The sequence below is a fragment of the Mobula hypostoma genome, chromosome 6 (assembly GCF_963921235.1).
Source record: "Mobula hypostoma chromosome 6, sMobHyp1.1, whole genome shotgun sequence".
NCBI lineage: Eukaryota > Metazoa > Chordata > Chondrichthyes > Myliobatiformes > Myliobatidae > Mobula > Mobula hypostoma.
Window position 1 is genome coordinate 94,667,844 of NC_086102.1, and position 14,770 is coordinate 94,682,613.

Consider the following 14,770-nt stretch of genomic DNA (forward strand, 5'->3'; position numbering starts at 1 on the left):
TCTATTGTGTTCATCTCTGAGCTGGGATGTGTGCAGACCTCATTACAGAATCTATTGTGTTCATCACTGAGCTGGGATGTGTGCTGACCTCATTACAGAATCTATTGTGTTGATCACTGAGCTGGGATATGTGCAGACCTCATTACAGAATCTATTGTGTTCATCACTGAGCTGGGATGTGTGCAGACCTCATTACAGAATCTATTGTGTTCATCACTGAGCTGGGATGGGGGCAGATCTCATTACAGAATCTCTTGTGTTAATCACTGAGCTGGGATGTGTGCTGACCTCATTACAGAGTCTGTTGTGTTCATCACTGAGCTGGGATGTGTGCAGACCTCATTACAGAATCTCTTGTGTTCATCACTGAGATGGGATGTGTGCAGACCTCATTACAGAATCTATTGTGTTCATCACTGAGCTGGGATGTGTGCAGACCTCATTACAGAATCTCTTGTGTTCATCACTGAGCTGGGATGTGTGCAGACCTCATTACAGAATCTATTGTGTTCATCACTGAGCTGGGATGTGTGCAGACCTCATTACAAAATCTATTGTGTTTATCACTGAGGTGGGATGTGTGCAGACGACTTACAGAATCTGTTGGTTTGAGCACTGAGCTGGGATGTGTGTACACCTCAGTACAGAATCTCTTGTGTTCATCACTGAGCTGGGATGTGTGCTGATCTCATTACAGAATCTCTTGTGTTGATCTCTGAGCTGGGATGTGTGCAGACCTCATTACAGAATCTATTCTGTTCATCACTGCCCTGGGATATGTGCAGACCTCATTACAGAATCTCTTGTGTTCATGTCTGAGCTGGGATGTGTGCAGACCTCATTACAGAATCTATTGTGTTCATCACTGAGCTGGGATGTGTGCAGACCTCATTACAGAATCTATTGTGTTCATCACTGAGCTGGGATGTGTGCAGACCTCATTACAGAATCTATTGTGTTCATCACTGAGCTGGGATATGTGCAGACCTCATTACAGAATCTCTTGTGTTCATCTCTGAGCTGGGATGTGTGCAGACCTCATTACAAAATCTATTGTGTTGATCACTGAGGTGGGATGTGTGCACACCTCATTACAGAATCTCTTTTGTTCATCACTGAGCTGGGATGTGTGCAGACCTCATTACAGAATGTATTGTGTTCATCACTGAGCTGGGATGTGTGCAGACCTCATTACAGAATCTCTTGTGTTCATCACTGAGCTGGGATGTGTGCAGACCTCATTACAGAATCTCTTGTGTTGATCACTGAGCTGGGATGTGTGCAGACCTCATTACAGAATCTATTGTTTTCATCACTGAGCTGGGATGTGTGCAGACCTCATTACAGAATCTCTTGTGTTCATCACTGAGCTGGGATGTGTGCAGACCTCATTACAGAATCTATTGTGTTCATCACTGAGCTGGGATGTGTGCAGACCTCATTACAGAATCTATTGTGTTCATCACTGAGCTGTGATGTGTGCAGACCTCATTACAGAATCTCTTGTGTTCATCACTGAGCTGGGATGTGTGCAGACCTCATTACAGAATCTATTGTGTTTATCACTGAGCTGGGATGTGTGCAGACCTCATTACAGAATCTATTGTGTCCATCACTGAGCTGAGGATGTGTGCTGACCTCATTACAGAATCTCTTGTGCTCATCACTGATCTGGGATCTGTGCAGACTCATTACAGTATCTCTTCTATTCTCACTGAGCTGTAATGTGTGCAGACCTCATTACACAATCTCTTGTGTTGATCACTGAGCTGGGATGTGTGCTGACCTCATTATAGAATCTCTTTTAATCATCACTGAGCTGAGGTGTGTGCTGACCTCATTACAGAATCTATTGTGTTCATCAATGAGCTGGGATGTGTGCTGACTACATTACAGAATCTATTGTGTTGATCACTGAGCTGGGATGTGTGCAGACCTTATTACAGAATCTATTGTGTTCATCACTGAGCTGGGATTTTGCGGACCTCATGGGATGTGCAGACCTCATTACAGAATCTACAGTGTTGATCACTGAACTCGGATGTGTGCTGACCTCATTACAGAATCTCTTTTGTTCATTACCGAGATGGTATGTGTGCAGACCTCATTACAGAATGTATTGTTCTCATCACTGAGCTGTGATGTGTGCTGACCTCATTACAGAATCTCTTCTGTTCATCACTGAGCTGGGATGTGTGCAGACCTTATTACAGAATCTATTGTGTTCATCACTGAGCTGGGATGTGTGCAGACCTCATTACAGAATCTATTGTGTTCATCACTGAGCTGGGATGTGTTCAGACCTGATTACAGTATCTATTGTGTTGATCACTGAGCTGGGATGTGTGCAGACCTCATTACAGAATCTCTTGTGTTCATCACTGAGCTGGGATGTGTGCAGACCTCATTACAGAATCTATTGTGTTCATCACTGAGCTGGGATGTGTGCAGACCTCATTACAGAATCTATTGTGTTCATCACTGAGCTGGGATGTGTGCAGACCTCATTACAGAATCTATTGTGTTCATCACTGAGCTGGGATGTGTGCAGACCTCATTACAGAATCTCTTGTGTTCATCACTGAGCTGGGATGTGTGCAGACCTCATTACAGAATCTATTGTGTTTATCACTGAGCTGGGATGTGTGCAGACCTCCTTACAGAATCTATTGCTTTGATCACTGAGCTGGGATGTGTGCAGACCTCATTACAGAATCTCTTGTGTTCATCAGTGAGCTGGGATGTGTGCTGATCTCATTACAGAATCTCTTGTGTTGATCACTGAGCTGGGATGTGTGCAGACCTCATTACAGAATCTGTTCTTTTGATCTCTGAGCTGGGATGTGTGCGGACGTCATTACAGGATCTATTCTGTTCATCACTGCCCTGGTATATATGCAGACCTCATTACAGAATCTCTTGTGTACATCACTGAGCTGGGATATGTGCAGACCTCATTACAAAATCTATTGTGTTTATCACTGAGCTGGGATGTGTGCAGACCTCATTACAGAATCTATTGTGTTGATCACTGAGCTGGGATGTGTGCAGACCTCATTACAGAATCTCTTGTGTTCATCACTGAGCTGGGATATGTGCAGACCTCATTACAGAATCTCTTGTGTTCATCACTGAGCTGGGATGTGTGCAGACCTCATTCCAGAATCTATTGTGTTCATCACTGAGCTGGGATGTGTGCAGACCTCATTACAGAATCTCTTGTGTTCATCACTGAGCTGGGATGTGTGCAGACCTCATTACAGAATCTATTGTGTTCATCACTGAGCTGGGATGTGTGCAGACCTCATTACAGAATCTATTGTGTTCATCACTGAGCTGGGATGTGTGCAGACCTCATTACAGAATCTCTTGTGTTCATCACTGAGCTGGGATGTGTGCAGACCTCATTACAGAATCTCTTGTGTTCATCACTGAGCTGGGATGTGTGCAGACCTCATTACAGAATCTATTGTGTTGATCACTGAGCTGGGATGTGTGCAGACCTCATTACAGAATCTCTTGTGTTCATCACTGAGCTGGGATGTGTGCAGACCTCATTACAGAATCTATTGTGTTTATCACTGAGCTGGGATGTGTGCAGACCTCATTACAGAATCTATTGTGTTCATCACTGAGCTGGGATGTGTGCAGACCTCATTGCAGAATCTCTTGTGTTCATCACTGAGCTGGGATGTGTGCAGACCTCATTACAGAATCTATTGTGTTGATCTCTGAGCTGGGATGTGTGCAGACCTCATTACAGAATCTATTCTGTTCATCACTGCCTTGGTATGTATGCAGACCTCATTACAGAATCTCTTGTGTTGATCACTGAGCTGGGATGTGTGCAGACCTCATTACAGAATCTCTTGTGGTCATCACTGAGCTGTGATGTGTGCAGACCTCATTAAAGAATCAATTGCTTTGATCACTGAGCTGGGATGTGTGTAGACCTCATTACAGAATCTCTTGTGTTCATCACTGAGCTGGGATGTGTGCAGACCTCATTACAGAATCTATTGTGTTCATCACTGAGCTGGGATGTGTGCAGACCTCATTACAGAATCTATTGTGTTTATCACTGAGCTGGGATGAGTGCAGACCTCATTACAGAATCTATTGTGTTCATCACTGAGCTGGGATGTGTGCAGACCTCATTACAGAATCTCTTGTGTTGATCACTGAGCTGAGATGTGTGCAGACCTCATTGCAGAATCTCTTCTGTTCATCACTGAGCTGGGATGTGTGCAGACCTCATTACAGAATCTCTTGTGTTCATCACTGAGCTGGGATGTGTGCAGACCTCATTACAGAATCTCTTGTGTTCATCACTGAGCTGGGATGTGTGCAGACCTCATTACAGAATCTCTTGTGTTCATCACTGAGCTGGGATGTGTGCAGACCTCATTACAGAATCTATTGTGTTGATCACTGAGCTGGGATGTGTGCAGACCTCATTACAGAATCTATTGTGTTCATCACTGAGCTGGGATGTGTGCAGACCTCATTACAGAATCTCTTGTGTTCATCACTGAGCTGGGATGTGTGCAGACCTCATTACAGAATCTATTGTGTTCATCACTGAGCTGGGATGTGTGCAGACCTCATTACAGAATCTATTGTGTTCATCACTGAGCTGGGATGTGTGCAGACCTTATTACAGAATCTCTTCTGTTCATCACTGAGCTGGGATGTGTGCAGACCTTATTACAGAATCTATTGTGTTCATCACTGAGCTGGGATGTGTGCAGACCTCATTACAGAATCTATTGCTTTGATCACTGAGCTGGGATTTGTGTAGACCTTATTGCAGAATCTCTTCTGTTCATCACTGAGCTGGGATGTGTGCTGATCTCATTACAGAATCTATTGTGTTGATCACTGAGCTGGGATGTGTGCAGACCTCATTACAGAATCTATTGTGTTCATCACTGCCCTGGGATATGTGCAGACCTCATTACAGAATCTCTTGTGTTCATCACTGAGCTGGGATGTGTGCAGACCTCATTACAGAATCTATTGTGTTCATCACTGAGCTGGGATGTGTGCAGACCTCATTACAGAATCTATTGTGTTCATCACTGAGCTGGGATGTGTGCAGACCTCATTACAGAATCTATTGTGTTCATCACTGAGCTGGGATATGTGCAGACCTCATTACAGAATCTCTTGTGTTCATCTCTGAGCTGGGATGTGTGCAGACCTCATTACAAAATCTATTGTGTTGATCACTGAGCTGGGATGTGTGCAGACCTCATTCCAGAATCTCTTGTGTTCATCACTGAGCTGGGATGTGTGCAGACCTCATTACAGAATCTATTGTGTTGATCACTGAGCTGGGATGTGTGCAGACCTCATTACAGAATCTCTTGTGTTCATCACTGAGCTGGGATGTGTGCAGACCTCATTACACAATCTCTTGTGTTGATCACTGAGCTGGGATGTGTACAGACCTGATTGCAGAATCTCTTTTAATCGTCACTGAGCTGGGATGTGTGCTGACCTGTTTACAGATACGCTTGTGTTCATCACTGAGCTTTGATGTGTTCATACCTCAGTACAGAAACTACTGTGTTGATCACTGAACTGGGATGTGTGCAGACCTCATTACAGAATCTATTGTGTTCATCACTGAGCTGGGATGTGTGCAGACCTCATTACAGAATCTCTTGTGTTCATCACTGAGCTGGGATGTGTGCAGACCTCATTACAGAATATCTTGTGTTCATCACTGAGCTGGGATGTGTGCAGACCTTATTACAGAATCTATTGTGTTCATCACTGAGCTGGGATGTGTGCAGACCTCATTACAGAATCTCTTGTGTTCATCACTGAGCTGGGATGTGTGCAGACCTCATTACCGAATCTATTGTGTTCATCACTGAGCTGGGATGTGTGCAGACCTCATTACAGAATCTCTTGTGTTCATCACTGAGCTGGGATGTGTGCAGACCTCATTACAGAATCTATTGTGTTCATCACTGAGCTGGGATGTGTGCAGACCTCATTACAGAATCTATTGTGTTCATCACTGAGCTGGGATGTGTTCAGACCTCATTACAGAATCTACAGTGTTGATCACTGAGCTGGGATGTGTGCAGACCTCATTGCAGAATCTCTTGTGTTTATCGCTGAGCTGGGATGTGTGCACACGACTTACAGAATCTGTTGGTTTGAGCACTGAGCTGGGATGTGTGTACACCTCAGTACAGAATCTATTGTTCTCATCACTGAGCTGTGATCTGTGCTTACCTCATTACAGAATCTCTTTTGTTGATCACTGAGCTGGGATGTGTGCAGTCCTTACAACAGAATCTATTGTGTTCATCACTGTGCTGGGATGTGTGCAGACCTCATTACAGAATCTATTGTGTTCATCACTGAGCTGGGATGTGTGCAGACCTCATTACAGAATCTCTTGTGTTCATCTCTGAGCTGGGATGTGTGCAGAACTCATTACAAAATCAATTGTCTTTATCACTGAGGTGGGATGTGTGCAGACTCCTTACAGAATCTACTGTGTTGATCACTGAACTCGGATGTGTGCAGACCTCATTCCAGAATCTCCTGTGTTCATCACTGAGCTGGGATGTGTGCAGACCTCATTACAGAATCTATTGTGTTCATCACTGAGCTGGGATTTGTGCAGACCTCATTACAGAATCTATTCTGTTCATCACTGCCCTCGTATCTATACAGACCTCATTAAGGAATCTATTGTGTTCACCACTGAGCTGGGATGCGTGCAGACCTCATTACAGAATCTCTTGTGTTCATCACTGAGATGGGATGTGTGCAGACCTCATTACAGAATCGCTTGTGTTCATCACTGAGCTGGGATGTGTGCAGACCTCATTACAGAATCTATTGTGTTCATCACTGAGCTGGGATGTGTGCAGAGCTCATTACAGAATCTATTGTGTTTATCACTGAGCTGGGATGTGTGCAGACCTCAATACAGAATCTATTGTGTTCATCACTGAGCTGGGATGGGGGCAGATCTCATTACAGAATCTCTTGTGTTAATCACTGAGCTGGGATGTGTGCTGACCTCATTACAGAGTCTGTTGTGTTCATCACTCGGCTGGGATGTGTGCAGACCTCGTTCCAGAATCTCTTGTGTTCATCACTGAGCTGGGATGTGTGCAGTCCTCATTACAGAATCTATTGTGTTCATCACTGAGCTGGGATGTGTGCAGACCTCATTACAGAATCTATTGTGTTCATCACTGAGCTGGGATGTGTGCAGAACTCATTAATGAATCTATTGTGTTGATCACTGAGCTGGGATGTGTGCAGACCTCATTCCAGAATCTCCTGTGTTCATCACTGAGATGGGATGTGTGCAGACCTCATTACAGAATCTATTGTGTTCATCACTGAGCTGGGATGTGTGCAGACCTCATCAAAGAATCTCTTGTGCTGTTCACTGAGCTGGGATGTGTGTAGACCTCATTACAGAATCTCTTGTGTTCATCACTGAGCTCTGTGTGTGCTGACGTCCTTACAGAATCAATTGCTTTGATCACTGAGCTGGGATATGTGCAGACCTCATTTCAGAATCTCTTTTAATCATCTCTGAGCTGGGTTATGTGCAGAACTCATTACAAAATCAATTGTCTTTATCACTGAGGTGGGATGTGTGCAGACTCCTTACAGAATCTACTGTGTTGATCACTGAACTCGGATGTGTGCAGACCTCATTACAGAATCTCCTGTGTTCATCACTGAGATGGGATGTGTGCAGACCTCATTACAGAATCTATTGTGTTGATCTCTGAGCTGGGATGTGTGCGGACGTCATTACAGAATCTATTCTGTTCATCACTGCCTTGGTATGTATGCAGACCTCATTACGTAATCTCTTATGTTGATCACTGAGCTGGGATGTGTGTAGACCTCATTACAGAATCAATTGCGTTCATCACTGAGCTGGGATGTGTGCAGACCTCATTACAGAATCTCTTGTGTTCATCACTGAGCTGGGATGTGTGCAGACCTCATTACAGTATCTATTGTGCTCATCACTGAGCTGGGATGTGTGCTGTCCTCATTACAGAGTCTATTGTGATAATCAGTGAGCTGGGATGTGTGCAGACCTCATTACAGAATCTATTGTGTCCATCACTGAGCTGGGATGTGTGCAGACCTCATTACAGAATCTCTTGTGTTGATCACTGAGCTGGGATGTGTGCAGACCTCATTACAGAATCTCTTGTGTTCATCACTGAGCTGGGATGTGTGCAGACTTCATGACAGAATCTCTTGTGTTGATCACTGAGCTGGGATGTGTGCAGACCTCATTACAGAATCTCTTGTGTTCATCACTGAGCTGGGATGTGTGCAGACCTGTTTACAGAATCTCTTGTGTTCATCACTGAGCTGGGATGTGTGCAGACCTCATTACAGAATCTATTGTGTTGATCACTGAGCTGGGATGTGTGCAGACCTCATTACAGAATCTATTGTGTTCGTCACTGAGCTGGGATACGTGCAGACCTCATTACAGAATATTATGTTCATCACTGAACTGGGATGTGTGCAGACCTGATTGCAGAATCTCTTGTGTTTATCACTGAGCTGGGATGTGTGCAGACCTCATTACAGAATCTATTGTGTTCATCACTGAGCTGAGGTGTGTGCAGACCTCATTACAGAATCTCTTGTGTTCATCACTGAGCTGGGATGTGTGCAGACCTCATTACAGAATCTATTGTGTTCATCACTGAGCTGGGATGTGTGCAGACCTCCTTACAGAATCTATTGCTTTGATCACTGAGCTGGGATGTGTGTAGACCTCATTACAGAATCTCTTGTGTTCATCACTGAACTGGGATGTGTGCTGATCTCATTACAGAATCTCTTGTGTTGATCACTGAGCTGGGATGTGTGCGGACATCAATACAGAATTTATTGTGTTAATCACTGCCCTGGTATATATGCAGACCTCATTACAGAATCTCTTGTGTTCATCACTGAGCTGGGATGTGTGCAGACCTCATTACAGAATCTATTGTGTTCATCACTGAGCTGGGATGTGTGCAGACCTCATTACAGAATCTATTGTGTTCATCACTGAGCTGGGATGTGTGCAGACCTCATTACAGAATCTCTTGTGTTCATCACTGAGCTGGGATGTGTGCAGTCCTTACCACAGAATCTATTGTGTTGATCACTGAGCTGGGATATGTGCAGACCTCATTACCGAATCTGTTATGTTCATCTGTGAGACTGGGCTGTATGCAGTCCTCATTACAGAATCTCTTGTGTTGATCACTGAGCTGGGATGTGTGCAGACCTCATTACAGAATCTATTGTGTTAATCACTGAGCTGGGATGTGTGCAGACCTCATTACAGAATCTCTTGTGTTCATCACTGAGCTGGGCTGTGTGCAGTCCTTATTACAGAATCTATTGTGTTCATCACTGAACTGGGATATGTGCAGACCTCATTACAGAATCTATTGTGTTTATCACTGAGCTGGGATGTGTGCAGACCTCATTACAGAATCTATTGTGTTCATCACTGAGCTGGGAAGTGTGCTGAATTCATTGCAGAATCTTTTGTGTTCATCACTGAGCGGTGATGTGTGCTGAGCTCCTTGCAGAATCTCTTGTGTTCATCACTGAGCTCTGATTTGTGCTGACGTCCTTACAGAATCAATTGCTTTGATCACTGAGCTGGGATATGTGCAGACCTCATTTCAGAATCTCTTTTAATCATCTCTGAGCTGGGTTATGTGCAGTCCTCATTACAAAATCTATGTGTTTATCACTGAGCTGGGATGTGTGCAGACCTCATTACAGAATCTATTGTGTTCATCACTGAGCTGGGATGTGTGCAGACCTCATTACAGAATCTCTTGTGTTCATCACTGAGCTGGGATGTGTGCAGACCTCATTACAGAATCTATTGTGTTGATCTCTGAGCTGGGATGTGTGCAGACGTCATTACAGAATCTATTCTGTTCATCACTGCCTTGGTATGTATGCAGACCTCATTACGTAATCTCTTGTGTTGATCACTGAGCTGGGATGTGTGTAGACCTCATTACAGAATCAATTGCTTTGATCACTGAGCTGGGATGTGTGTAGACCTCTTTATAGAATCTCTTGTGTTCATCACTGAGCTGGGATGTGTGCAGACCTCATTACAGAATCTATTGTGTTCATCACTGAGCTGGGATGTGTGCTGACCTCCTTGCAGAATATTTTGTGTTTATCACTGAGCTGGGATGTGTGCAGACCTCATTACAGAATCTATTGTGTTCATCACTGAGCTGGGATGTGTGCAGACCTCATTACAGAATCTCTTGTGTTGATCACTGAGCTGGGATGTGTGCAGACCTCATTACAGAATCTCTTGTGTTCATCACTGAGCTGGGATGTGTGCAGACCTCATTACAGAATCTCTTGTGTTCATCACTGAGCTGGGATGTGTGCAGACCTCATTACAGAATCTCTTGTGTTCATCACTGAGCTGGGATGTGTGCAGACCTTATTACAGAATCTCTTGTGTTCATCACTGAGCTGGGATGTGTGCAGACCTCATTACAGAATCTATTGTGTTGATCACTGAGCTGGGATGTGTGCAGACCTCATTACAGAATCTATTGTGTTCATCACTGAGCTGGGATGTGTGCAGACCTCATTACAGAATCTATTGTGTTCATCACTGAACTGGGATGTGTGCAGACCTCATTACAGAATCTCTTGTGTTCATCACTGAGCTGGGATGTGTGCAGACCTCATTACAGAATCTATTGTGTTCATCACTGAGCTGGGATGTGTGCAGAACTCATTACAGAATCTCTTGTGTTCATCACTGAGCTGGGATGTGTGCAGACCTCATTACAGAATCTATTGTGTTCATCACTGAGCTGGGATGTGTGCAGACCTCCTTACAGAATCTATTGCTTTGATCACTGAGCTGGGATGTGTGCAGACCTTATTACAGAATCTCTTGTGTTCATCACTGAACTGGGATGTGTGCTGATCTCATTACAGAATCTCTTGTGTTGATCACTGAGCTGGGATGTGTGCGGACGTCATTACAGGATCTATTCTGTTCATCACTGCCCTGGTATATATGCAGACCTCATTACAGAATCTCTTGTGTTCATCACTGAGCTGGGATGTGTGCAGACCTCATTACAGAATCTATTGTGTTCATCACTGAGCTGGGATGTGTGCAGACCTCATTACAGAATCTATTGTGTTCATCACTGAGCTGGGATGTGTGCAGACCTCATTACAGAATCTCTTGTGTTCATCACTGAGCTGGGATGTGTGCAGACCTCATTACAGAATCTGTTGTGTTGATCACTGAGCTGGGATGTGTGCAGACCTCATTACAGAATCTCTTGTGTTCATCACTGAGCTGGGATGTGTGCAGACTCATTACAGAATCTCTTGTTTTGATCACTGAGCTGGGATGTGTGCAGACCCCATTGCAGAAGCTATTGTGTTCATCACTGAGCTGGGATGTGTGCAGACCTCATTACAGAATCTCTTGTGTTCATCACTGAGCTGGGATGTGTGCTGATATCATTACAGTATCTATTGTGCTCATCACTGAGCTGGGATGTGTGCTGTCCTCATTACAGAATCTATTGTGTTTATCACTGAGCTGGGATGTGTGCAGACCTCATTACAGAATCTATTGTGTTCATCACTGAGCTGGGATGTGTGCAGACCTCATTACAGTATCTATTGTGCTCATCACTGAGCTGGGATGTGTGCTGTCCTCATTACAGAATCTATTGTGTTTATCAGTGAGCTGGGATGTGTGCAGACCTCATTACAGAATCTATTGTGTTCATCACTGAGCTGGGATGTGTGCTGACCTCATTACAGAATCTCTTGTGTTGATCACTGAGCTGGGATGTGTGCAGACCTCATTACAGAATCTCTTGTATTCATCACTGAGCTGGGATGTGTGCAGACCTCATTACACAATCTCTTGTGTTGATCACTGAGCTGGGATGTGTGCTGACCTCATTATAGAATCTCTTTTAATCATCACTAAGCTGAGGTGTGTGCTGACCTCATTACAGAATCTCTTGTGCTCATCACTGATCTGCGATGTGTGCATACCTCAGTACAGAATCGATTCTGTTGATCACTGAGCTGGGATGTCTGCAGACCTCAATACAGAATCTATTGTGTTAATCACTGAGCTGGGATACTTGCAGACCTCATTACAGAATCTATTACGTTCTTCACTGAACTGGGATGTGTGCTGATCTCATTACAGAATCTCTTGTGTTGATCACTGAGCTGGGATGTGTGCAGACCTCATTACAGAATCTATTGTGTTCATCACTGAGCTGGGATGTGTGCAGACCTCATTACAGAATCTCTTGTGTTCATCACTGAGCTGGGATGTGTGCAGACCTCATTACAGAATCTATTGTGTTCATCACTGATCTGGGATGTGTGCAGACCTCATTACAAAATCTATTGTGTTTATCACTGAGCTGGGTTGTGTGCAGACCTCCCTACAGAATCTATTGCTTTGATCACTGAGCTGGGATGTGTGCAGACCTCATTACAGAATCTCTTGTGTTCATCACTGAGCTGGGATGTGTGCAGACCTCATTACAGAATCTATTGTGTTCATCACTGAGCTGGGATGTGTGCAGACCTCATTACAGAATCTATTGTGTTCATCACTGAGCTGGGATGTGTGCAGACCTCATTACAGAATCTATTGTGTTCATCACTGAGCTGGGATGTGTGCAGACCTTATTACAGAATCTCTTGTGTACATCACTGAGCTGGGATATGTGCAGACCTCATTACAAAATCTATTGTGTTTATCACTGAGCTGGGTTGTGTGCAGACCTCCTTACAGAATCTATTGCTTTGATCACTGAGCTGGGATGTGTGCAGACCTTATTACAGAATCTCTTGTGTTCATCACTGAACTGGGATGTGTGCTGATCTCATTAAAGAATCTCTTGTGTTGATCACTGAGCTGGGATGTGTGCAGACCTCATTACAGAATCTATTGTGTTGATCTCTGAGCTGGGATGTGTGCGGACGTCATTACAGGATCTATTCTGTTCATCACTGCCCTGGTATATATGCAGACCTCATTATGGAATCTCTTGTGTTCATCACTGAGCTGGGATGTGTGCAGACCTCATTACAGAATCTATTGTGTTCATCACTGAGCTGGGATGTGTGCAGACCTCCTTACAGAATCAATTGCTTTGATCACTGAGCTGGGATATGTGCAGACCTCATTTCAGAATCTCTTTTAATCATCTCTGAGCTGGGTTATGTGCAGTCCTCATTACAAAATCTATGTGTTTATCACTGAGCTGGGATGTGTGCAGACCTCATTACAGAATCTATTGTGTTGATCACTGAGCTGGGATGTGTGCAGACCTCATTACACAATCTCTTGTGTTCATCACTGAGCTGGGATGTGTGCTGACCTCATTACAGAATCTATTGTGTTGATCACTGAGCTGGGATGTGTGCAGACCTCATTACAGAATCTATTGTGTTCATCACTGAGCTGGGATGTGTGCAGACCTCATTACAGAATCTCTTGTGTTCATCACTGAGCTGGGATGTGTGCAGACCTCATTATGGAATCTCTTGTGTTCATCACTGAGCTGGGATGTGTGCAGACCTCATTACAGAATCTATTGTGTTGATCACTGAGCTGGGATGAGTACAGACCTGATTGCAGAATCTCTTTTAATCGTCACTGAGCTGGGATATGTGCAGACCTCATTACAGAATCTATTGTGTTTATCAGTGAGCTGGGATGTGTGCAGACCTCATTACAGAATCTATTGTGTTCATCACTGAGCTGGGATGTGTGCAGACCTCATTACAGAATCTCTTGTGTTCATCACTGAGCTGGGATGTGTGCAGACCTCATTACAGAATCTATTGTGTTGATCTCTGAGCTGGGATGTGTGCGGACGTCATTACAGAATCTATTCTGTTCATCACTGCCTTGGTATGTATGCAGACCTCATTACAGAATCTCTTGTGTTGATCACTGAGCTGGGATGTGTGTAGACCTCATTACAGAATCTCTTGTGTTCATCACTGAGCTGGGATGTGTGCTGACCTCCTTACAGAATCAATTGCTTTGATCACTGAGCTGGGATGTGTGCAGACCTCTTTATAGAATCTCTTGTGTTCATCACTGAGCTGGGATGTGTGCAGACCTCATTGCAGAATCTATTGTGTTCATCACTGAGCTGGGATGTGTGCAGTCCTCATTACAGAATCTATTGTGTTTATCAGTGAGCTGGGATGTGTGCAGACCTCATTACAGAATCTATTGTGTTCATCACTGAACTGGGATGTGTGCTGATCTCATTACAGAATCTCTTGTGTTGATCACTGAGCTGGAATCTGTGCAGACTGCATTACAGTATCTCTTCTATTCATCACTGAGCTGTAATGTGTGCAGACCTCATTACACAATCTCTTGTGTTGATCACTGAGCTGGGATGTGTGCTGACCTCATTATAGAATCTCTTGTGTTCATCACTGAGCTGGGATGTGTGCAGACCTCATTACAGAATCTCTTGTGTTCATCACTGAGCTGGGATGTGTGCAGACCTCATTACAGAATCTACTGTGTTCATCACTGAGCTGGGATGTGTGCAGACCTCATTACAGAATCTATTGTGTTAATCACTGAGCTGGGATACTTGCAGACCTCATTACAGAATCTATTATGTTCTTCACTGAACTGGGATGTGTGCTGATCTCATTACAGAATCTCTTGTGTTGA